Below are 26,994 nucleotides of genomic sequence, written 5' to 3'. Positions count from 1 at the left end.
ATATCTTTCAGCTCTTACAGAAATTAGTGTAAATATGATCTTAATGTCATCAGATTTTAAAGTCTGGAAATATAAATATATTGAAATGGGCAAAATTCAGAGACTTTCTCCATCCCGTATTAATTTGTTTAAAAATATAGTTCCCCTCCTGTCTTTAAACTGGAAACAAGCATACCGTATGACTACAGGTGATAGCCTATTATGTATTGTATTTATTCGGGAAGCTGTAACTTGTGACAAACAATGGCACACACTTTATACTTTATGAACAATATGTTTAAACTTAGTAAATGAATTTATGTATTCATACGAAAATGTATTCATTCTGATTCGGGGTATTGTAATTTATGGTGAATTACCGATTTGCTCTTTGTCAGTCCTTGATATGTCGCCTTTGTAAATACTAACAAATTTTAAACACGCGAAAAAACGATTCCATTTTTACATAGGGGGAAAAATTATACTGTTTACTGTTTTAAAATAAGATAATCAGCTTCTATTGATATAGGATAACTGAATGCTTCAGTGAATCTCGTAATGTATCTATTTATCTCGTTTCACTAATGATTCAGATGCACCTGTGGGAATCATTTGAATCTGTACAGTTTCACGGTGTTTATTAATACTGGTTTCTGAACAAACAATTGATTAAATGTCAGGGCCCGTGCTGGAGACTTCCTGTACGATAAGGGCGTGATGATAATAATAGACGTGCATCTTGTCTCTTGACATTTGTGAGGTTTTGGAGAGGGATGTGTTTTTCTAACGTTCACGTGTATGCGCATATGAGCCTTCTGAGTCACTCGAAGTCGTTCATTTTTATTGCATTTATTGCATTGCATTCTTATTAGTGATCAAGACAATGCATTTTGGTTGTATTTACTCTACTTGTTTCAGGGTCGGCAAAGGACTTTTTATTCCTGTGCATGTGACATCTTTTATAGACTACTTGCCCTGAATTCGATTTATGAAAACCTGAAAGCAGAAACCTTTAGAAGTGTATGTATGTATGCATGTGTGTATATATATATATATATATATATCAATTAACTAATATATATATATCTATCAATTAACTAATATATATATATATATCTATCAATTAACTAATATATATATCAATTAACTTTTTATTTCCAACCGATTTCGTTAGAACCCAATTTAAATTTAACACCAGATACTAAGCAGACCCAACTGCATCGTTAGGCATGAGTGTAAACCCTAGTTTGTTGTAAATTTTGGTTTATGTTCCTAGTGACAGATTCGGAACTTATGTTAATGATTTTTCTCCCCGAGGCTCGAGCTCCCTCCTCTACCCAAGGTGCCATGTCGGCCTACAGAATAACTGTTTAGCCTAAGTGTGTAGGCATATGACCTGTTAAACGTATCTGCTTATAGTATCGAGTCACATAATTTGAGGTTTTGCAAGTTTTTTGTGAAATGTAAAAATGATCAAAGGATTAAGACATGAAAAGATGGCATAGCCCATCTAAAACAACTCTTCCCACGGGCAGTCATTACTATATTAGGACGTGGCCTACTACACATATTTTAAAACCAAAACGTAATTCGTTTGAAAAAGTTAACCGTCGGAAACAGTTCCTGTTGCAAATGCGTTGGACGACAGTAAGGTTAACGTTAATCCAACGACTAGGTGAGAAAATGCGCGATGCACCGAGCGCGCGGGTTTATGTAGGCTGGTGCGAGCTGCCTTTCATATATGATTCACTCTCCCTCCACGGCTCCACAGCCTGTGGTTTTCTTAGAAGAAAAAAAAGACATACTTATCCTTTTCACTTATTTCACTCTTAGTCAGTGGGAAAAATGAGAGCAGTCGGGGTTAAAATGAGCTTTCTCTGTCACGAGTGTTTTAGATATTCGAAAGTGACTACAGATGCGCACACACGAACACAATTCTTTTCCCTCTGTAACGCTGTACAGAGACGACACCAGATCGGTGCAAGAAATGGGGTCAGTAAATATACCATAGAAATACTGTTGATTGAAGTTTCTTTCTTTGAAAACTTATTTTCTTTGAAGGTTTACACTTGGGTTGTTTTCTGCCGATGTTTCAGATTTTAAGGTGTCATCTTTGTAGCACTGTGTGCCTGTGAGATTATATATATGTATATACACACAACACGGTGTCTTGATTAAATATTAAATTATACATGTACCTATATATATATATATATATATATATATATATATGTATATAACAGGTACATGTATAATTTAATATTTAATCAAGACACCGTGCTCTGTATTTATACTAAATAGGAATTGTCCCGTGTGTCCTAGCTGTTGTGTTTCTTGGTGTCATGTAAATAGATATGACTGCAGATCATTGTTGTCACCGCCCTGTTCCTATGGAATGTGGACAGGATTTGTAATATGTGTGTGTGTGCAAGTGCGATAAACACCGAGAGGAAACGCATTGCACGTTGGCCGAGTTTGTTTTGATACCTGGCCTCACCGTGACGGGAGAAACCAAGCATGCAGTTTCTCTGGTCCCTGTTGGAGAATCCAGAACTGGACATGACCTACTGTACAATATAGATATTTTCACTGATTGGGTATGTATTCTCCTTAATGTGTAGAGCATATTTTCCACTTTGACATCGTTTTTGTTAAATAACTGGATTGAACATTTTTTAAACTGACGACTGTGGTATTTTCATTCTGCTCTTTCACCTGTGCTTTGAGACAGTTATATGGTTTTATTAATTATCATATTTAGTACTTCTGATTTTAGGTTTGAAATTTTAACTTTGCCCATGTACAAAATTGTTGTGAGTAGTTATATGCCAGAACATTTGAAATGACACTAAAAAAAGACCTGCTATTAATTTTTCATATCCTAGGTTCATGGTAATTTACAGTATAATAATATAATAATCTGACCTTTTTAAAAATCATGCTTCCTAAAGGTTTCTCTAATATTTAAATTCAAAGGAACTCTACTGTTGAAATATTACTTGGATAAGTTTATAGCACCGATATTTCTGTTCTAATTCCTCACAGACTTGTTAAAATATATATGCTAAGAATTGCAAGTAACAGTTGGAAACATAAATCATAATTGATATCCAGTAAAGATGTTTTTTAAAAATGTTAACTTGATGGTAGTGTAATGTTTCAGGCTCATTTTATGTATAAACCGAACTGGCCATTCAAAATGCCCATTTGTGTAATGTGTAATCAAATTATTGGTCGGACAAATTTATTCTACGTGGAGGGTTGTAAAGAACCGTAAATTGAGACATTTAAACACAAGAGTCTGACTCTAGAGCTACGAAACCAAAGCTTCCTGAAAAAAGGTATTGCATAAATCATGCTGGATTTGTTACATAAACCTCAGACGTAGTGATATTCCTACTGGACCTCTGTACTGTGGCTACCCTAATTGAAAATAGAACTGATGTTCTGTCCTTATTTCACATGAACAACACATCTGTGGCCCAGTGGCCGGCACTGACTTGTGAATCCACCAGTTTGCATTTAAACTCATACGGCCTTTCTCTCCGCTCTCTGTTGGATGCGCTCCAGTTGAATATGTGTCTGACTTAAAGGCCTGACAAATTCAGTTTAATGTCTTTTACCAGCCTAATGTCGACATCTTTAACCTGCTGCTGGCAATATTCATTTATGGATCCGAGGACAAAGCATCTGAATAAAAGATGTAATACACTGTTGGGTAAGAAAAGAAGCTGAATGGAAAATTCTATTGGTTGTCTCTGACCTTTGACCTTAGTAGATGTCACTAATGAATGGTGAAATGGTGATGCATGTGTCCCATAGTAAATGACAAAATCCCAATGTTTTGCCAAGATTAAAATAGAATTCATCCCTCAACAAAGTCCACGACTAAGTTCTAAATCAACAGTAAATATGATATCTGTACACTTTATCCTTGAAACTTCGTATTTAACAACACTGTAAAGTGTTTATGTACAACAGCCGTTCCCAAGTCTCTATCCTCTTAATTATTGAATTCATTTTCTCTTACCCACCCTTTAAATGTGGCTGAACATATGTGTAGATTCAATATATTTAGTACATACATTCAAAAGCAATGTACTCCACAGTGAATGTATTTGGAATGTGTTATAATGTCAACGTTAGTTAAAGTTATTTTACAACCTACCTCAACCAAATCTCATGACCCACTAGTTCCTACCAACAGTCACCTGGTGTGTAAACTTGTGTCAGGAGAGTGTTGAGCATCCACAGAAGGTGTACAGCAAATTGGAGAGTTCTGTTTGACTCCCTTTTCAATTCAGTCAATTCAGGAAATGTTTTGACATCCAGTTCATAAATTCAAAAACATCCTCGTAAGCACTGTGGACATTATTATTATGGTTTTAAAAAAAAAATGTTTTTACAATTCTTGAACTGAATTTCAGTTTCTTCCCTGAATTGACATGAACTGAAATAGAGTTGACCCCCCAGCTCTAATAAGAGGCCGGTTTGCTTTGTCTAGGCAGTTGGCACAAATGAAGCTTATGGAGAGCTTAAATGTCAGCAACACCCCTCACGGTATATTGCTTGGCTGATATTAATACATCGTTGTCTTTGTGAAACCACAGGGCCCTTTTCAGTTTTGTTTTCTCGCATAAAGCATCATTTTTTTCTACTTGAAAGGTTTTTATTTATCTTCTCGGAACCTTGGTTGAACATCCTGTGAATTAACTTGAAATATTGTAATATAGCGTAATGTTTTCCCCCTATGGCATGACGGCCGTAGCCTTGTTGTTGTTCTGTACATTTGAAATTGGGTGAAGCCTCATGACATCTAAGATTATGAGAGGCAAATTGATAGCTCATGCTCTGTGAATCAAAATTTTGATGGACACTAGTTAAACACCATGAGCCAATCATATTTTATAAATAAAGTATGAAAAATATTAACACACACACATATATATATATATATACACACACACACAGTATTTTGAGAAGTATTGTGTTGACATGATCGCATTTTACTAGGAAGTGAGAAACAAATAAAGTTTTGATGCATATTAACAAGATAAACTGTAGTTTCATTGGACACCTGATCCTCTACCCTATTAAAAAGAACCTCTGTATGCAGTAGAAATGTATCAGAAGCAATCAGAGCCTTAATGTGGGCAGGCTTTTCAGATGAAAAACATCAAGGTTCCCGAGCTTTTCGCTGCACACCGCGAGTGTAAAATTAGGCCTCGGTTACAGGGAAATGTTTATCGAGTTTATCAGCCCTGCGTGGATGTATGCGCATGTCACTCTGTTGGTGCGCCGTGGAAACGGCCGTCTGTCTGTCTGTGTCTGAGTCAGGACACCCACCTGTGGTTCGCTGAGAGAGAGAGAGAGGCTGACACGCACCGGGCTGCCTGAGGAAAGCTGAAAGGCCTGTCGCTGCTTCTCAGTCTGCCCAGAAAACAACTGCAGATGCAGCCTTGTTTGACTGTTCATTTCATTCATTTGTTTATTTATCAGCGTGAATGCAATTAAAATTATTACAGGTTTAAAAAAAAAAAAAAAAAAAAAACCATCAGAAGCACTAAATATAGGGTTTCTGGGCAGCTAATTTGTAACCCCTGTCCCTGGTTAAGCTGTTTGCTAGTTAGTATGTGCTCAATTTTGTTTCAGCTGGTTGTACAGGAATAATGTGCAAGGTGTAATTTTTGGTTAGCATGTTGGCATTAGCTGTGATCTTGTTTGTTTTTCTTCCACTAGGTACGAGTAGTGCTTCTTTTTTGTGTTTCTTGCAAGCCACAAAAATGTCTGTGTGACTCTTGTTGGGTTGTTAAATGTTTGTTCGACCAGTTGATGAGATGTTCTCCTTTGCTTTATTCAACACATTTGTGACTTCCTTATGTGTTTCTGCATTCTCACTTTGAAATATAAGTGTGTAGGACAATTGTCGTTTGAAGTAGGAGGCTTGGGCTTCACTGTGTCAGAGCAAGTTCTAACAAATAGCAAATGACGCAGATCAGTTTCAGAACTTGTCATCGTTCTTGCCTGTATATTACTCACAGAGGGTCTTAGCACTCTTATCGAAAGTGGAATCTTTACAGACATACAGAATATTTAACTTTTTGTAAGAATTCAAATGTTAATAATTATGTTTTTAATAAATTAAACAATACAGTACAAAATATTCCAATATTATAGTATATTATATTATATTATTCCTAGTATTATAATTTATTATTGTATGTTTGTATGTATATATATGTATGTATGTACACACATTTGCAGGGTTGGGTCAATTCCTTCTCATTTTACTGAATCACTAATGTTCTGTAAGTAGTTCTAAAGTCAGGATTAAAAATATTCTTGTTTTAATTTGCCTCTTTAATTTGAAATTCATATTGCACAATTAATGTCCATTTTCAGTGCTGAGTAGCAATTGTTTTGACAGACTGAGTGGGACAGTTAAGGTCTTGGCTTTTGTTTACATTGACTCGAATCGTGGGGACTGCTCAAGCCTCTTGTGAAAAATACATTGTGGTATCATTTCGTATTTTTTTTTTGTGTGTGTGCGTGCGAGTTTCAATACTGATCATTTAGGTTGCCAATGTGTAGGAGGATTGTCTCTGTCTGACCGTTATCTAGATTTGTCAAATACCAACCGTCTCTTAATTTACCTTCTGTTCAATTAATTCTAAACCGCAAAAATTATTTTTATAATTGTATAATAATTTTTAGTATAGAGAGAAATTCTATGTCTCGACGTTCAATTTATATTCACTGTATTTTCTGCTCTGTGGTATTTCCCCTTTGCCATAATTTCAGCCTCGTATTCTAGACTGCAGGTTCTCCTCTAGACTTTCATTTGAATGTGTTTTGTTTGGACTTTAATTTGCTGTTGCAAAATGACCTCAGTGGATGTGACTTTGTGTAGTTTTGCTCTAAGTGCAGCTTATTCATCATGTCTCTTTTTGTAGTCGAGCACTGTGAGGGGAAAAATGAGACTAGTGTTCTCAAAACTTCTCTTTGTTTAACCGCGGAGCCCATCAAAGAACTCGTCAAACTGCGATCGAGTGGATCATGACTAATTTTGATAACAAAAAATGCACAGTAAACCATATTTCTTATCGAAGGCAGAATTTTGTGGATCTTTTGAGGTGTTATTTTTTATATATAAAATATGCATGTAAATGGTGAGCCTCTTACAGGTTATGTTGACACAAGGTTAACATGTTGTGATTGATATTTATTGCTGCATAAAAAGAAAATGAATTAAAAATATGTTGTATACTGTTTTATAGCAAAGCCTTCTGTGTTTTCCCACATGTGCTTTGTTTGAAAAGGCTACCTGTCTTTTTGCTCGAGCATAAATATTGTTTTAATTATGGCAATGCAATCTGAATTTTGCTGTTTGTATTTAATGGTTGTTTTTTTATATAAATAAATACAAAAAAGTCATTGTGAAACTTTGATGGCTTGGGTGATAATATTACTGCCGTGGAGGGGAAATTTAGCTGTTCTTTCACAACCCACTCAGTTTCAGTAGGAAAATCTTTAACCTTTCAGCAAACAACAAATGCCTTTTAAAAAAAAAAAACCTGAGCAGTGTTTTTATGGCTGCCTTTTTTTTTTACAAGATATTGGTGTCTTTTGGGAAAATGGCCCCAGATTTACATATGAAAGTTCTGTCACTTTTTATGCAAAATTCTCTTCAAAATATGTAATATAAAGTTTCTAGATGTAAATAACCTATTTAAAGTGTTCTATATTTTTGTTGGTCTTTATGTTGAGCTGTTAGAAGTATTCATAATGTGCAGGCTAATATATATAAAACAGCAGGCCAATGCCATTGTGATTTATATTTCTATCGTAGGTTAACTTGGTCAGTTTGAAATATTTCCTTGTATTTGGGTTTTCTGGGTGTGTTTTTTTTTTTGTAATGCACAAACAAAATTGTGTGATGGAAAGGAGTTAAGAAATAGTTTATGCTTTTTTAATGGCCCAAACTTTCATAATCTGCTATTCAAATTCCAAATCTTATCACATTACAAAGTTATGATTGTATATTTAGGTTACACTAGCACTGTTTTTCAATCCAGTCTTTGGATGTTTTGGGTTTTATGGCAATTTTTCCTTCCCATTTAATTTTCTTTTGTATGGTAAACATGGATTATAATTTCAGCACTATAAACCAGCTCTAGTAGAACCAAGACTACATACTCCCCCTGTGTATCACTGGTACATTTGAATGGTATATATTTCTGTAATCAGGGGTGTTCAGTCTTTTCCATGAGAAAACTTCTAACTGGATTTGAACATTTGTCTTTAGCAGGTTTTTTTTTTTCTACTAACACACTGATATTAGCTGCTCACTTCCTGTTTGAAGCTGCTTTGTTTACCATTGAAGGTGCTATTTTTAAATCTATTTTACCGGCAGTTTGTTTGAACATTTTCTTGTTTTTTTGACCCTGCTCCCTCTCAGCCAACAGGGTAACTTTGGTATAATGTGATGGTTCTTTATTTTAATGGCAGTAATGACCTAAATTTAAAATGAACCTTTCTGCTGGCTGTATTATATATGCATGTACATAATACACACAACAGAAAGTTACAAGCAGTACATTGTACTGTGGTATAAGCAATAATTTCTACTGTACACATTACAGAGCTCTATTTTTTTATGCTACTTATTCATATTGCAGTATAGTGTTACATGTGCTGTACTATTGCTAGAGAGTGTAAACTCTGTATCTGCTTGGTCCAGTACTGTATGTTGAATACCAAGTGTTGACTAACTGAGCAGGCATATTGATTCAGCATTCAATGTGATTCAGTATTCAATATTCATGTCACTATGTTTTTCAGCTCATTATATTTTAGTTTATGTCCATGTGCATAACTGTATGTGTATGTCACACCATCAGTGTGTTTGGCAAAATGGTCATTGCACTTTGGGGGGAGTAAGCGTATAGTAGCAATAAGGCTAACTGGAATTGAAGTGCAGATTAATGGTTGGGGAACTGGGCTTGTAATGCATAGGCTGCGTGTTTAACCCTTTGAAGAACATATTTTTTAGAATGTTTTTCCAGAATTCTACATCTGTGTTCTAGAACTCTGTTGCTTTCAACTACAAGTAGAGGCTGTTACATCAGCATTAGAATGTTCAGTTGAGAACATTCTAATCACATATTTGTGACCTTACACCATAGGGTTAAATTCCAAGAAAGGGACAGTGCTCTTGAAGCCTTGAGCTAAGTACAGTACATAGCCTGAATTGGTTCAATACATTTCCAGCTGTATTAATGCCTTATATGTAAAATTGTATGTTGTTCTGGATAATAACCTCTGCTGACTGTCTAAAATAAATTTTCATTTGTCTTTCTCTGCCAGTTTCCTTAAGAAGAGATGATGGGAGGAAATGAAGATGGAGGAGCCGGTTAGCCCCCCCGTCCCACTCGCCCACCCCGGTGAGATCATGGCGGGGTGGTCATGAGGAAGGAGTGAGTATGTTCCCTTGTTGACTTATAGCGCTTACCTTTATACATAGATGACTGAGCCACTGAGCACGCTCAGAGCAGGCCTGACCTGCCCACAGGCCTATGTCTCACAGGGTGAAATCTCTAACCCTCCCTTTTTGGTTCCTGAGAAAACCCTGGTCATGGAGGACGCCTCCGCCTGTGCTGCCTTTTTGTTCCAGCCAATCTCTTCGTGAATCGACATCGCTGAAAACGTGTCCCTGTGACATTGTGCCGAAACCGATTTTAACACGCCGCACGTTTGGCCTGTTGCCATTTGCTCTGTCTTTGAACTAAAAAACATTTTCTACAAATGTTTCGGTTTCTGTGGCAAGGTGTCCACACTTTCAGCATTTAGGCCTGCCCTGATTCCGGCTGTGCGTCAGTCAATTAATCAATACAAGACATGATCTCTTTATACTTTTTATTTTGCCTTTGCACATTATAGTAAATGAAAACACTAGAGAACTGATCTGACTGATTGGAAGTATTGGAATGAATAAGTAATATTCATTCTTTGACGTGAATATCTGTTTCTGACATAATGTGACATTTAGAGGGTGTACCATCTCTTTAGACATTAAAATCATTTAATCAAATATTGAACAGCTTATTATACTGTACTTGAAGAATGACAGTTATGGTTGGAACTAAAACCACCGTGCACACGGGGACTCCGTGCCCAACGTAATAAACCCCTGATATAGAATTCATTACTTACGGTCCAGCCCAAATCCCATAAGCAAACTAATGGAAATCATGTTAGGTGTTTCTTTGTTGAAACAATGATTTTAAAAAGCGGACTAGATTTGTTCAGTTTTGGACCAGATAATCGCTGTACCCGTGGATTGGTCAAAGCGCTGGAAAGAATGTGTATATTTGCCCATATGTTGTGCGGTGTTATCTCATTCTGATTATGTTTATATATTTAGTTTCAGTGTATTACGGTATATTCTATTTCCATACTGTCATAACATAGGATGGTCCTGTATTGATCTGCTTTGCAGAAAGACTTACGGTGAGTGGCCTGAATGCTAAAGATGGAGGAACAGGGATTTCTCGCGCTAAAATTTTTTTAAAAATCTTTAATAGCGTTTAGAATGAGCAATATTATATTGCGAAGCAGGAAGGTTAATGTGCTGGATATGCAGTCACGCTCAGTTTTAAAATGTAACGGTTTAGTGCGCATTGGCAAAATGCATAGCCTACTATGATTATTATTCTGCATGCTTTAGAGGGATTTTAAACGGAGAACGTCGAGAAAAACGCTTTGTCATCCATATATTTTGAGCTGTATACTGGAAACGCACACCATTGATAATGTTTTTATTGCGGGGGGCATGGCTTATTTTTATGGCGTGGAAAACACAACAAACTTCCCGTTTAGCGTCCATGGCACTTTATAATCACGGGACATCGCGTAAACCTGCCGAGTTTGTTTCCGGCCTGTCGTTCGTGTGAGGCCACGCGCGAGGATGTTGTGCAAGGTAACGAACTTTGCATACGGAGAGAATGTGCTCTGCCACGGCCGTTCAGCGTTGTTTCCCCAGCGCTCTGCCCCTTTCCAGCATCGCTTTCTAAATTTAGTTTATCAGCAAAGTGACACTCGTGAGATAATGGACTAATCTTTAAAGAAAGTTATTGTCTGCCCTTTCCTCTCACTGGTTCTTACGCTAACACTAGTTGTTTTGACAACCAATTTAAGGTACCATTGTTGTTCAACTAATCAGCTTTTCATTTTTGCAAGACAATATAAGATACTAGAAACTTGTGTTTCCATGGACTCATGGATTTTTCCTTTTTTTGTTAGGTTGTGCAATTTTCTTCTAAAAAGTGTTCTAAGAAATGGTTAATCTTTAACGTTAATTGAAAAGTGCCAACAAAAATAAAAACCCCACAAGCAGTTAAAAAAAGTGATACTTTTGGTTTGCATAACCCTACTGCCACCATTGTAGAGTAGATAAGTACAGTTTCTGTGAGGGTCATAGGTCATGAAAGTTGTGAGTTGGGATGCCATATCTGTGGCTTGGCTGTGTGTTAACCTGAAGGTCAGTTGATAGAGACTTGTTATTTTTTCCATCAGATCCTAGTTTTAAAAATGATAATATTATTTTGTGTTTTTACATAACGTTTATGACTGAGCAAATATTTTACAGACAAAATTTTGATTGGATTTATTTCTTGGCAGTTATGCACTTGTGTGTTACACTTGATGGATGCTTACAGGATATTAAATCATTGCAGTTATTGGATGTATTACCACAATGTCAGAAGAAAAATTCCAATGAATACCATGGTAGATGCATGGTAGAAGAAATATTTTATGAAAATATGCTAACACTAACATTCATTACACAAAATGTTACGATTAATTAAAACTATAAATGTCTTGAACAAATTCTTTTCAGAACAAAAAGATAAAAAATAAAAAATAAAAAAGACATTTTAATAAATGCGGAAATGCACACCTGATTAAAGAAAAAACATTTTTTTAAAAACAACATTTTTGACATAATATGACAATATTTAAATGTATCTTGGATGCTTGTGTAAAACAGGTGTTAAATTCACTATGACACATGATGTGTTTGTAGTGAGATAATGTTGCTGAAATGATTTCTCAGTTTACCTGTCTGGTCAGTAATAGCCTGCTGTTACAATGTGTCTGCAAGTGGTATCCATTTTGTAGTAAATTTCAGAAAAATAAATAATTCAGTGTGTCTCTACCCACAGTAGCTGAAAACATTTAAAAAAATATTGCCATTGGTAATGAGTTAGAGACCAGTCATAATGAGCAACAAATTATTATCATCCAACAAATTATTACAAATTACCTGCTCGGAGCGGTGTTGTAAAAAGTCCTGGGACCCAATCAGAATTTTTCATGACGAGGGACAGGGTGCAGATGGGGTCATGATTCCGATTTATGACTCAAACCCTCAAACAGCATAATTTAAACCCTCACTCTGCACCTGGGTTTGGTTCAAGTTTGTTTTTGTACCAAGGAGCCATGTTCGTACACAGCAAAATCAAGTTAGGCGAGCGCGCCGAAATATAACATGTTTTCCTAATATTAGCTAGCTTGTCGGCTAGGTAATGCTAGCCAGCGGGTAAAGCGAGAAAAACTAGTTACTGCCGCATTTCTTTAAAGAAAAAAAAAAAAAAGAAACTGCCAAGTGTTTGCCTGATTGACAAGCTTGCTACCTTCTGCTGCAAGAATGCTGAGCCATCTGACTAATAAAGCTTGAAGCTTGCATCCAGACGTACCCAACCTTTGACATACTCCAGGGGAAGTGTGTTGACCTTGCAAATTCAGCTCAACGACATTAACTCGGGATATACTGCCACAAGTGAGAACTATGCAAGAATATACTGCTTTGCAAAACAAAACGCACATTTTATGCTGTTTAAGGCAAATTACTGTATGCGAAAATAGTCCAGACTGTCTGTGTGTGTGTATTAGGTAATATTCAATATGAGTCAGAAGAAAAGTATTACTAGGACCACAGAAAAAAACAGGAACACTATTAGAAGGGAAGGGGCCTTATGATTTTTAATGTGCTTCCTTGAAAAACTAAAATAAATTAAAATACAAATACCATTATTTAAAAAGAAACGTTGGCATTTGCATTGCAAGAACAAATCATATTACATTATGTTTCTAAACAGTGTAAATATGAATTTCTGAACCATTATTTTCTCCAAATAAGTAAAATGCCAACTTCATAAAACTGAATTCCTTCAAGCAAATGACCCTGTGACATTTAAGAACATGCAGAGTGTCTTGCTATGTGTTACATCGATTAAAATGGTTATCTGACAGTGGTTATCAGTGACTTGAAGAAATGTGTCTATTGAGGGCTGATTTTGAATGTCACTTCTGCAACCACACTGAACGTTGATTGGCTAGAGGATTTTCTGGTGCCTATCCATTGATATTTACATTGGTGATCACAATTCAAAATCTTATTTTTATTACGTGCTTCTTGAGTCATAGCACGCTTAGTGTCACATTTTAATATGAGCACAAAATGAATAACTTTTACAGATTTCTATTGGTGGTGTCTACGTCTGATTTACTTTACAACTGGCCATTTTATGAGTATGTGATGTTTATCATTTCAGTCTTGTTTATTTATGGGAAATATAGAGAAGCTGATAAGCATTTAATTGAATTTCAGGTATTTATTAGATGCTCTTATCCAGAGTGACTTACCCAGGTCACATGTAGTATGTACCAGTGTGTCCGCAGATTGCAGATGTCAAATCAACTCTGATATGGTACTTTTAACTGTACTAAAATGCACCTGTTTCCTGCTGGACTCATACACGTTTTGTGGAGCTGATTTATTGCTGGAAGTTTTGCTGTGCACTATGATGCGAGGTCACTGGTCCTTGGCATTGTCCGTCGAGCACCTGGCAGCAGTTCTGCTTGAAGGAAGATGGCTAATGGTGATATATCTTGATCCGGGGGTTTGCAAAATTGCATCGCGTTACATTCATTTATCAGGCACTGTTATCCAGAGTGACTTACAAATGTGGGAGAAACATTAAGCGCATTCAGCTGATTAATAAGAGCAATCACGCTCGACCTGGCGAACAACATTCCCAGAGCAGCGAGTAAACAGGCAACGTCACTCAAGCACTTGCGTGCGTGTTACAGGAACTAAGTTCGCCCTAGAACCACAAAAACGCAACTTCTGAATGCTCACAGATTGCATCTGTAAGAGAAGAGAAACATAAATAAAAAAAACCATAGAAACATAACCTAAAAATACGGTAACGTGAACCGGCACTAAAAAAGCATGAGTGCTTGGGTCCCAGTGCTGAGTGCTGCTGGTTCTCATTGTGACTCAGCAGGTAATGGACTCGTTTAAAGTTTATGGCAGTTAACTCATCTCACCTTGTGGCTTCGGTCTGAATTGGTAGCTGATGTTAATTTGAAAACCGAAAAGCACCCGCTTTGGCCACCCTTGGTAAAGACTAGCATACAATACTACAACTACACTTCTGTGGGCAAACAATATTACACTTCTGTAGCCAACTAAGACCATCTTTACTGGCTCATTCCATTAATAAAGCTAACACAGTACATACAGTACTTGATAATCTACCTCACTAGTGGCTGGTGGTAAAAGTTGCTATTGAGCACTGTTATTCATGCAATTTCATTACATTACATTACTGGTAGGCTATTTAGCAGACACATTTTTACACAGTTTACACAGCTGGATACATACTGAAGCAATTCAGGTTAAGTGCCTCAAGAGTGCAACAGCAGTGTCCTTCCTGGGAATCAAACCTGCAAATCCACATTATTATTATTATTACTATTGTTGTTGATGATGATGATGTTGTTGTTGTTATTATTATTATTATGAAGAAGAAGAAGTATAAGAACTTGATTTGTGTATATACAGAAGACTGAACAGCAGGGTAGTGGACCACTGGGCTAGTTCAGGGCCCCAGGGTGCAGCAGCGTGTCTGCTTGTATCCACAGGCCTTCGGTCCCTGCCGCCGGCCCCCTTAATTGGCGTTTCGGGTTTCGCCCTCATCGTCGGCCCCTTCCTGCCCGTGGACGTCTCTGCCGCTTATCCCTTTAGTTACAGTCGACTGTCCCGACCGGGCATAAACAAGCACGCCCAACCGCGTCGCCTCATGAAACGCCTCGTCAAACTCTGGCGGGGCCGTTACCGCGGGGCTGCCGTCGGCAGCCGGCATGCTGAACGAACTTCGCGCTATAAATAGCACGTGGTGCGATTTTGGCTGGGAACGGTGAATTAACCTGGTATTTTTAGCTCGAACCCTCGGCTCAGTTTCTTCGTATTTTGCGTGCTGCGCGTGTGCAGTTTGTTTACGCTGTCAACGATGGACTCTAGGCAGAAAGGCTAAAGACTGACAAGCTTTGGATGGAGGAATGATATTCTTGCCTGAATACTGTGCCGTCACTGACACTATACAAAAAAACAAAAAAAAAAAGTTTTGTTTGTGTCCAGGAAAGTTATTGGATATAGTGGCTCCAAGAATGTACAAAAAAAGATACTGTATTTTGAAAGGATTATGACTGAAAAATATCTTTGACTTATTGGGTTCTTTACATCTTGTTTTTTTTCCGTGGACAGTTATAAGTCACTTGTGGCAGCCTTATTCCTGTTTGAAGGGGAAAAAGTGATTTACAACTCTTGTGAGTTTTTTTCTTCACCATTGTGTTTGCTGGTGAAGCACAGTAATTTACTGATGTGACTGGCACATGTATGGAGGTAAAGTTTGAAACAACAATGTTCTGTGAATTAAGTATTTATAATTTAAGAGTTTAAGAGCAAAAGGGGCAAAGTTCTAACAAGAGGTGAAGGTGACTGAAAGATTGAACATGCTGAGGTTAACCTAAACTTAAACTCTTCTTCCTGTAATTTTTTTTCTTGCCAGATTCTTTTCAGTTGCGTTTGACATTTTTGTGGGTTGTTTTTAGACCTTTTTTTTCCACTGTCTGAGTTTGGTGATCTAATTATTTTCTAGGAGGCTAAACAGTGCTATCCAAATGAGATTTGTAAAAAAAAAATATATATATATATATATATTAAAAGGACCTGAGTTAAAAAAAAGCACGTAAAGTTCTTTTTCTGACGCTATTTGATGAGGTTTGCATAAAACTCCCCAGCAAAAGCAAAATAAAATATGGCTGTTCATGTGCCTTTTTGGTATATAGCACATCTTTGGGAGGCAGTGTACTGTGATCATTAAGAAACATGTAAGCTTTTCTAACCCTGTGGTTGCGAGTTCAAATCCCATGTGGAGCTCAGCCAGTGTAACCTTGAGCAAAAGGTGTACCAAGCAGTTGCCTCAGTAAATATGTAATCTTTATGAGCGGACATTATCTCCATGAGAATAAGATTGTCTGGATAAGAGCACCCGCTTAATGCCTAAAATGTAAATCTATCATTGGTTCCTTCTGTTTCCTGTTCAGGACCCTCGCCGAGGGGGACAAAATGGAGGGTGGTGCCCCCTGAAACCACTGCCTGCCCCCCCCCCCCTCCCTCATTCAGAGACTGAAAGACTACAAGGACCAGAAGGGATATTCCATATTCGATAAAAAGGTAATTTCACTTACACTGCTACGCTGGCAGAGTACATACAAAATCAGTGGCACAAACTACAGACATTCAGTACATTACAGGCATTTAGCAGACCATCTTATCCAGAGCGACTTACACAAGCTTTACATTGCATTTATATTGCATGCTTAATATAGCAGGATATATACTGAAGCAATGCAGGTTAAGTACCTTGCTCTGTTTGGATATTACTGTATACACTAACTGGATATTTTATTTTGTTGGGGCTTGCATCTGGTTTTTACATTGATTAAGATCCTGTGAAGTTAGTAACCGTCTACTGTAGCATTCTGTCGCTGATTTTCTAATTTGGGGACAATAATAAAAATAAATGCCGTAATTGAATTACCCATAGCGCCTCATGAGGGATGAGCTCAGGGCATGGGCAGGCCTCAAAATGTTGAGCCTCGCCAACCCAGTTCTATCAGTGTGTTTTTACTAACACTGTGTAAATAAATGTTAAATGTAATGTGTAGACCAGACTGTTATTTTGCACAGTGTTCGCTAATAGTCTGTAAAAGAATAAAAAATTTTTTAAAATGAAATACAACTTTTTTTTTTTTTAAATCTAATGTAGATTTTGGTTATTTACCTTTGTCACACTCTGCCCAGGTGTGAATATCAAATACCAGCTTCTTAAGTTACCATGTTCCTCTTTTTTGTTTTATTTTACTATCACTTCAGCAATGTCCTCTTTGTTCCAAACCTCATCCTGTGTAAATCCTGGACCTCAGAAACAGAACTCCATGTCATCCAGACTTAGAACAGCTACTAGCTTTTCTCACTGTAGAAAAAACAAGAAAGTGGTGGAGTTAAAGCATGTGATTCTGCCATTGATGGAGATCATGCAGTGGCATGAGTTTGATTTTAAAAAAGGTCAGTTTGTTGGGGCCTGTGAGTTGCCTAGTCCTATTAAGGCGCTGTTCTAGAGTGTGGACTGGCCCTTCGGTCGGGTCGGGTTACGGTTCGGGTTGAGCACCTTGCTCAAGGGTACCACGGCAACACCAATGCCGGGAATGGAACCAAACAACCTTTTGAGTCGCAAGCCCATAACCATCATGCTACACTGCCGCCCCCATTACAGTGTCTGAGGAGAGGGGTTAGGGGCAAGCTGTCCCCTTCCTGCCTGGCATTGCTTTGCAGCGTTTTCACTCCAAGCACTGTTTTTGGTGGCCAGGGGGGTGGAAGGAGATTTCTTACTGAAAAGTGTGTCCTTCCACACAGGTTGGTTGCAGAGGCCGGCTCAAGGACGACCCAAAAACAAGCCACGCTTCCTGACCACAGAACACGCGTCACCGTGAACGTTAAACAGAATCGGAATGTCTGGTGCTGCTGGGCGGCTCATCCTTTTAACCCTTTACGGCAGAGGTGGACAATGAGGGCCCTGTCTGTTTCTGGTTTTCATGCCAACTTCTGGTGTGATTGGAATGTTCTTAACTGAACATTCTATTGCTGATGTAACATGCAGAACTGGTAACTGAAAGCAATGGAGTTCTAGAACACTGACATAGAATAAAAAAAAAAAAACATTACAAAAGAACTATTTTTCAAAGGGTTAAGGCGCTGTTGTGTTATGTTCCAGTGCATGGGTGGGCTGCACACTGTGGTATTGGGTCCAGACTGTGCCAGCGCTTACCTTGGCTGGCAGCTCTGCAAGGTGGCACATCGTTGGCGCATTGCTCGGGGAGGGAGGGCTTCAGCAGGCCAGGATAGAATGCATCTTTTAAAAAATACAGGAGTAGGAAGTGGTTTTAATCTTAATAAGTGCTATTTCTGAAGATGTTGTTTCAAAATATGAGTATCTCGTGAGTCTTTCAACAATAACCTGTATGATAACATTGGATGGGGACTTCATTGCAATCATTCATTACATTACAATTATTGTTTTTGTCCTTCTATGTAGTGGTTTTTTAATCACATCTCTTAATAGTTCAGAAATAAAAGAAAAAAAGTTTATTTCTTCATTGAACCCTTTATTTCCACCATACTCTTGTAACACTGTAACTGTAAATGACTCTTCTCCAACTGACGGATAAGTCACACAAACCACGCCAGACTGCTTGCCACTGGAGAATTGTTTGCTGTTTTGACAATGAGCAGAGGACTCCATTTATCCCTCAGCCGCAAACACCAGCACTTGAGAGAGAGTACCCACAAGGCACTGCTTCTGCCAACAGACTCCACCACGCCAGGGTTGGGTGTTGCTGTGGCAACGTCCGGATGTTTTCATATCAGATGTGAAAGGTTATTGTATTTGTTTTTATCAGGACACTCTGGGTGATTGCCCTGCGAGAACAAATGCTTTGTGATGATGATGTTGTCTGTTCCCCTTTCTCCCAAACCTTGGGGAGATGGGGGGGAGGATGGAGGTGGGTCACAAGATAAGCCTGAAAAAATAACTTAGTGTATATAATGTACTTTCCACCCACACTTATGCAGCTACCTCACACAGTGGTCGGTCAGTCAAGAGACAGCACACCCCCCCCCCCCAGGAAAGGAAATGGCTGTCAGAAAGGCTGAACTACCACTGTGTGGGCTGTCTCCTTTTCATATTGGCCTTTGATGACGGTGAAGTTAACACTGATGGAAAAAAAAAAAAAAAAACCTGTTAGTTTTCAAAGCCATCTCCCTTTCAATACCGTACTGTACTATTGCTTTTACACTTTATTTTCAAATCGGTTTCAAATTTCATTTTTCGTCCTCGTGTGAGGAAATGAGTAACTGCAGTCAGCATGCGCACGGAGAACGAAAACAGCGGGGCAGGCCACGACTCGCCGCGTGAATCGCTCGACGACGACCAGAGATGAGAAAAATGGAATTGAAGATAACTCTTAAAGTAACAGCTTAAATGCCTCAGTTGTGGTCTGACCAACATTCAGAGGGTAGGGCCTGAGCCTGAAAGAGTGGAGGTCAGTAGTCGTTTGAAAAGTCAGTTTAGCCACTGCTTCTACGCCTGCCTGCTGTGGAGACTTGTGGCTCAGTGTGCCCTGACGTCGTACGCTGCGAGTGAAATGGCCCTTATAGGAGGGTAGAAATAGACCTGGTGGGCGTAGCAGAGGCCTCATAACTGTCACACAACCAGGAAGCAGTCAGTCTGATATGTTGCCATGGGGACCCGGCCTCCTTACAGTGATTACAACCAGGAAGCAGCCAGACTGAGGGGACATTGCCGTGGGGACTCTTCCCCCCCCCCCCCCCAATTCCCCGTTCCCACATCTCCCCATCCCCCTTAGCTTGTCTGCTTCTCCCAGTTTGTTCAGCAGTTTAGCTATGTTGTCTCTGGCTCACACACAAATTAGACTGACCCGGCAGACACACAGCTCAGTCTTCTTAACATTCACAATTGTGCAATTTTAGCTGAAACGTATAACTGATTTGACACATCATCTGAAAAGGTGTTAAGGAGCATAGTCGAGTACGGTCCTGTGGCGACAGAAATTATATGCTGCGATACAACTTCTGTTACCAACCTCCTGCAGTTGCCAAGCAGGGGGGATGGATGGAAAATGGGAGCTGAGTTTATGGTAAGTGCACAGAATCTGTGGTTATGCTACAAATGGAACCCAGGCTTTCTGAAAGACTGGGCAGAGATCAGTTACACAATAAGCAACTGACGTCACTAAATGCACTTGACATTTTTTTTTTTTTTAAAAAGAAAACAAAAAGTAATTTGATTTTGGCAAAATAAATAAATAACAGTGTTTAAACTAGTGAGAGAGAAAAATAACAGTGCCTGCAGAACTAATAATCGTAGGCACGATTTTCCTTGTGATTTTCAGAACAAGTGAAAGGAAGACACTGGTATTCTTACTAAAACAGTGAAATTTAAGAGATTACAGTTCAGGAACATGAAACAGATTTTGCCTCTGATAAATGGAGAGCGTATAGGTGGCAAAATTAACGCATTGAGAGTGTTTCGCGTGTTAAAATGTACTGTAAAACTCAAAAAACGAGCTCTGTTATGTTAGCTGTGTGTATCGGAGAGTCATACGCTATGCAGTGGTACAACTCCCACCTGGGTAAAAATTTGTATTTGAAATACTTTAACTCTTCTGGTGCCAGTAAAATCTGAAATCAGTCCAGAAGGTTTTTTGAGAATTCTCAGTGAAAAGGCTTATCTACAAAACAAACTACTAACCTAAACATGACAGTAATCAAAATTTTGTTCTGATTATTGTTTAGTGTAAAATGCTTCTATGTATAAATTCTCAGCAATATGGATGAATAGTACAGTTGTCTGAAAGGTATCAAACTATTAAAATAATCATTTTGATGCAGTTCTGGTAAAGTCACGGTTCATTTGCTGCCGTTTCAAGTTGAAACAGCAGTGAGGACCGCCTGCAGCCTGTCCAAGGCCCATCGTCTAGGAAACCCTGTGCTCTGCCCGCGTTCGAGAGAGGCCTCTGACCTTTGACCTCAGAGCTAAACTCAAAACAAACAAAACCAAATGAAGTACCCTAAGCCTTGTGATATGACTCAAGTACGCAACAAGAATCCTGTGCCACAGTGTTATCAGATCAGCGCATGCCAAGTTTCAGAGGGCTCCGTTTGAGGGCTACGTAGGCGTGCGGGTGAAACGCGGGTTATTTACCAGTTATCTCGCCATCCCAGGCAATTAAGTGCTTATCTCTCATGGCAGGCCGAAGCAACTCCTCTCCTGTGTGAAAAATACTCAAAAAGGAAGCTGTTTACCCTCTGGGGCTGCTTTTACAGCCACTGCTGTACAGTACTTGTGTTCATCAGCAGCAGTTCAGTACAGTGGCATTGCATTGCACTGCATTGCATTGCACCAGGGCTGCCCAACCCTGTTCCTGGAGATCTGCCGTCCTGTAGGTTTCCACTCCAACCCTAAGGCCTGATTTATACTTTGTCGCACGACGCTTGTTTAAATGGTCGTGTGACAAAGTATAAATCAGGCTTAACAATGTGCACTTCATTCAACAGCTAGCAATCTTGTTGAGCTGCTAATTAGTAGAATCAGGTGTGCCACATAAGGGTTGAAATGAAAACCTACAGGGTGGCAGATCTCCAGGAACAGGGTTGGGCAGCACTACATTATACCATTTTGTTCGGGCAGGTAATCAGGGATAAGTCATGTGACCCGATCACATGACCTCAGTGTCTACAGATTTTTGTTGTTTCCTGTCAATAAGACCTTGAGAACAAGGTGTGTGGATTTTTCTGATCTATAGTTTAGATGAAAAACAAGTGTTGAAACGCATTTAAAACCAGCAGGCACTGCCGCCCGCCAGGACTGGAGTTAAACCTGCAGGCACTGCGGCCCGCCAGGACTGGAGTTAAACCTGCAGGCACTGCGGTCCTCCAGGACTAGAGTTAAACCTGCAGACGCTGCTGCCCTCCAGGACTGGAGTTAAACCTGTAGATGCTGCTGCCCTCCAGGACTGGAGTTAAGCCTGCAGACACTGTGGCCCCAGGTGCTGGAGTCTGACATTCGTGTCTTACAGTTGGAGTTGCAGGTGGTTTCTATGTAGGTGAAGTATTTTTAGAGGTATAATTTTTCCTCAGCCCGTGGGTCCTAATTTTCTGCGTCTCGTCTATGCAGCACTGAGAAGTTTTTATATTGGAGATCCTTTGTGTACTTATGAAGGTAAAATAGAAATAAATACATTTCAGATGATGCAGCCGTTTTCATACACATATTTGTGAAGTATGACTGCAAATAAGAAAACAAAGTGGTGTCAGTGGCTACTTCCTACTTCAGCTTTTATCTGCCAGTCGTTCTGTGGACTCATGTGACTCAGGCTAGTTCATCCTGTCTCTCTCCAGGACCAGCGCTGGTTGCCACCTCTGACCTAGTACCCATTTCAGAATGAACGTGTTGTACATTTCAGGGTGTATGCTACCAGAACATTCCTCTACCCTTTGCCATATCTTTAGCTTAGAGGTAGAGAAGCAAGCTGTATCAACAAAACAACCTCATCAACCCCAACCTCAGTGGGATGGCAGGGGTTGGCTTCAGGTCTGGTGATTGGATTGATAAAAATGCTCAATATTCTCAGTTGAACACGAACCACTAATATACGAGGAAGTTAACTCATAACAGAAGCCTCAAATGAAAGGTCTCATACACATATTGCACAGTATTAGTCACTAATATTCTCGCTGGCCTGTTTACCCTCTAGCCTTTGTCCCTTTTCTAGACACTGTTCTTAGATATTACTAGCATGACTAAAAAAAAAAGAAAATAAAACATGGCTAAAATGTTCTTTACCCTTATCAATATTAATCACACAGGATTTGGCAATGCCTCAACTGGATTTTACGGTGGTCACAAGCGTGGCTGTAGCCATGACGAGCAGGTTGTTTTTTCCACCCCATTTTTTGTGCCCTGCATGCTTTAAGATTTTGTAATATCCTTGGTGGCCAAAACAGGAGTTAGAGACAGACTTGGGCAATGATGTGGGACCAAACCACATTACAGGAAGAACATCTGAAGGAAGTATTTCAGTTTGATCTAATTATTTTAGTTGTGAAACATAGCTTTATCTTACTATTCACTGTCCACACACATAATGCAGTTTACTGGTTACAGTGGTAAGTGTAATTCTGACTCTTGATGTCTTTGATGTGTTATGTGCAAAAATGTATTGTTTTGCTCTCTTAACTGAATGTGATTTAGAAAGTGTCCGTTGAATACAGCCATACAGCATTTCCTTGAAATGTGCATTTTCCCCTGACTCTAGGCAGGTGGAACATCCGGGGTCGCGGCTGCCTTTTCGGCTGCTCCCCTCGGCAAATCTGGCGACTTTGTGAAATACAGGAAGTTAGAAGCTAGAAAATGCAAAAGAAAGCAACGTGCTCACAACACGCGAACCGCGAGGCTCTGTCTGCCGTCGGCTTTCTGCCCAGCCGGGAAGACAAACGAAAAACGCCTCGGCCGCTTCACACATCACTTAGCATGTACATACTATCCTACATCCGCGAATAAACGCGAAAAAAATACATATTATGTCTTGAAAACAGCAAGTGGGCGAACTGACGGGACGTGAGTGAGGACGTGTTGAGAGTGGTATGTCATGGTCAATGTCTCGCAATGAAAGGGAGAAAGGTAAAAAGACCCAATGTCTATTGTAGTGCAGTCGAAGTGCAGACCTTGAGGAGCCACGGGTTACGTGATGCAGGTATGATTAATTTCTGTTTACATCGTTACACTGAGCCCCTTAAACAAAAGCCTGACTGACTCACGGCATTTAGAAACACGCTTCATTATTAACCCCTTGCTTATATCCGAATTCTCGAAGGATCCAGTTTTTACCTTGGGCCTGCTGAAGTCAAGGGATACTGTAGGTCTTGCAGGTTCTGGAGCTCTTCCTGACGGCTTTTTAATTGCCAACCTGACCATAACAATTAGCCTAGTTTTATTCCTGGCCTAAAAGCACTTCGTATTTTGTCTTTGTTTTCTGAGCTGTTTGGAAATTACAATATATATGCCTTGAACTTTGGCTTTTAGGGTGATTCATTTTGGCTTATGAACTACTGTGTTTTTTCAAAATTTTATTTTGAAACAAGGAACAAAAAAAAAAAAGGTTTTGGTGAAGCTTTAATAGAAAGTGTCCGTGTGTGTGTGCACGTATGCGTAAGTAAGATTGTGTGTCAGAAAGACACAATATCAACACATGTGTCTGTGTCATGAAAAAGGAAAACACCCCCCCCCCCCCTTCTCTTTTTATTAGTCTGTGGTGAGGTCACCGTTTCTGGGTTGGTCGTCTGCCTTTTGTGCCTTTGTCTCCGAAGGCTACAATTATGCCGGACCTTGTCAGTGCCTGCGCCGCAGCCGGGATCGCACTGAGCACGCTCGGTGCCCGGGGCGACCGGCTTTGCAGCTCTCAGACAGGGAGGGACACGCCCAGACATGTTCTGCAATAGCTCTCCCGTTTACTGCTCTTTGTCCAGCACAGTGTAAACACTGCCAAGCAGTCTGTCCTCACTACTGCTGCAGCCTGTGAGGAGATTACGCTGCGCGTGTGTGTGTGAGAAATACATGCATGCTGTTAAGGGGTACCACCGGCTGGGGAAACTTGACCACAGCCATGAACTTTTCCCCTGTTGTCAGTTACACTCATGTACCATTAGTTCCTTAGAGTTGCTGCCGATTCTCTGTGTAGACAAAGAGCGGCAGGCCAGAAGCATTTATGACTGATATGATGACTTTTCACTGAATCTGAAACAGGACAACATTGATTTAAAAAAAAAATATATATATATATATATTTTTTTTAAGTAATTTGATTTTAAAAGAGGGCTTGGTTGTATCGGGACGGGACGGGACGGGAGTAAGGGCACATTCCGCACAAACGTTTTTGGGTAACCCACACTCGCGGCGCGTGCCAAGCCGTGCCAAGCCGAGATGCGGCGGTCTGCCTGTCCGGCGGCCCTTTTCGAACGCGTGGGCGTGGTTTTCGGGGTCCCGCGCGGCCGTAAAAAAACAGACACGCGAAGGAGGCCTCGAGCGCGGAGGTACTGAACGCCGGGCGGGCGGCCGGGGCGGCTGCGAGCGTCTGGGTCCGCGGGTGTTGCTTCATCTTCTCGTTGTGCTGGGATGTTTTTTTTTTCGGTTTTATCTCGAGGTTTCCTGTGTTGTTTCGCACACTGTGGGGCCCCTGGAAGCTCTCTGCTCTGAGTTCTCCAAACCCCACTCAATGTGGACCACTTCCACAATCTACGCTTAGCCTGAGGTGTACTGCACACAAATCTTTTCAGTTGTATTTGGGTATAGACAGAATCGCCGACAGAGATTTTGAGCCAATTAAAAGATCTCACTTTGGGCCCCACCACCCCATCCCCGCACAGTTATACAGCACAGTATGTTTGAGCCCAACCCCCCCCCCCCAATACGGCACCTGTGGCAACTGAAAATACACAGGGTCTGTGACCCTTTTGTCATTTCTGATTGGTCCAGCTCTTGTGCTTTAAAAAAAATCAACCAAATAATTTTCATGATTTCACGCAACAAAATAATGAAGTGGGGCCTATGTGCTCTCATACACTGGCACCGATGTCACACAGAGAGTTACTGTGACACAAGGAGGCCTTGATCATCGCAGCCAATAAATATATAACTAAATTCATGAATAAACACACTCTGCCTATCTGTTTTTACACAAAAAAATTTGTATTTAGAATCTGTAAAAGGTGATGAAGCTGTGTACTGTCATCTGTGCGTTATGACACGGCACGTGATTGTTGAATACACACCTGCAGCAACTGTCAAAATGGTCATTAACCCCCCACTGAGTAATCGCTGTAACATTTGAGAAAGTTGTGTGCTTTTTCTTTTAAATATCGTGACTGTATTGCTGTTCCCCACTGTCTTTATTATGTATTATTTTACCTATAATTCCTTTGTATAAAATGAATGTTTTCTTATTTGCCACGTAAGAAGTGTTCTACAAGTTTATTATTATTATTATTATTATTATTATTAATAATATAATAATAATAATAATAATAATAATAATAATAATAATGACAGTGCTAGTAGTAACTTAGGTCAAACGTTATCATCTGCCACTAGCCAGCTAGAATAGGCCTACGTACTGTATTAGCTCTGTTAACGGAATGAGTCAGCAGTCACAAGTTACTAATGTGGAATTTAAAAACATTGGTTCACCTTGCTTTGTTCAGTTTAGTGTCATGTTCAAAAGTGCTGTAAAGACAATTTAAAAATTGCGGGCGCCATTGTAGTCTGAACTGTGTACGTCATTATGTTGGGGAAGCTGTAGTTTCATAGTATGTAGAATTATTACTAATTCTCTGCGGAGCCGGTAAACCACTGTGTAAACAAGCACGGCTAGTATGTCCAGTTAGCTAGCGAGGTTATTCTAGTTAATCGTTTCAGAATACCTTTTACACAGACCGTCTTGTGTATTCCAGTTTCCAAATGAGAGGAAAAGCGGCGATACAGACGGGGGCAAATCGTGAACATGTAATTGTGAGCTTGTTGAAGATCCTCTCTGAGCGTTCGTCTGCGAAAGTCCCACAGCGGTGCCTGAAGGGTTAAGCATCTGCACAGGTTAAAAGGAGAAGAGAAATGTGTCTGATGTCAGAGGCTGCGAAATCAACGCAGTGAGAGAGAGAAGTGCAGCAGCCATGTGGGTTTGCCTGGAAACAGATTCTGATGAGTCATTATGGAGCGTGCTCACTTTCCTGCTCCGGCAGACGGGCAGCTGGAGACAGAGCTCTTTTTGTTCACTCAAGAGTTTTTACTGTCCCGGCTTAGACATGGTCATAATCAGACATATACGCCCAACAGAGCTTCTTATACAAAACAAACTGTCTTAATATATCATGAAAAGGCTTTCTTAACGTCTTAATATATCAAGAATTAGGGCACTTCACTCGAGAATAGGAAAGCATTGTCCAAATTACATGATGTAAGACCTATATCTTGC

At 39.6% G+C, this 26,994-nt stretch overlaps 1 long non-coding RNA gene across 3 annotated transcripts in view; it reads left to right on the top strand.

The window, feature by feature from the left end:
* LOC135244560 (uncharacterized) overlaps positions 1 to 26,994 on the top strand; it is a 67,230-nt gene that overhangs the window by 36,669 nt on the left and 3,567 nt on the right. For 2 of the 3 annotated variants that reach the window (XR_010326997.1, XR_010326998.1), the window contains 3 exons: positions 9,346 to 9,455; positions 16,435 to 16,564; positions 17,807 to 18,538. This is a non-coding gene — a long non-coding RNA (uncharacterized LOC135244560). Of the gene's footprint in view, positions 1 to 9,345; positions 9,456 to 16,434; positions 16,565 to 17,806; positions 23,725 to 26,994 lie in introns of those variants that run through there. The other variant, XR_010326996.1, reaches the window with a different exon arrangement.

This window comes from Anguilla rostrata, chromosome 18, assembly GCF_018555375.3.
Source record: "Anguilla rostrata isolate EN2019 chromosome 18, ASM1855537v3, whole genome shotgun sequence".
In the NCBI taxonomy this organism is placed as follows: Eukaryota; Metazoa; Chordata; class Actinopteri; order Anguilliformes; family Anguillidae; genus Anguilla; species Anguilla rostrata.
The sequence above is the reverse complement of the archived record's forward strand: the minus strand, read 5'-3'. Positions and strand labels throughout refer to the sequence as shown.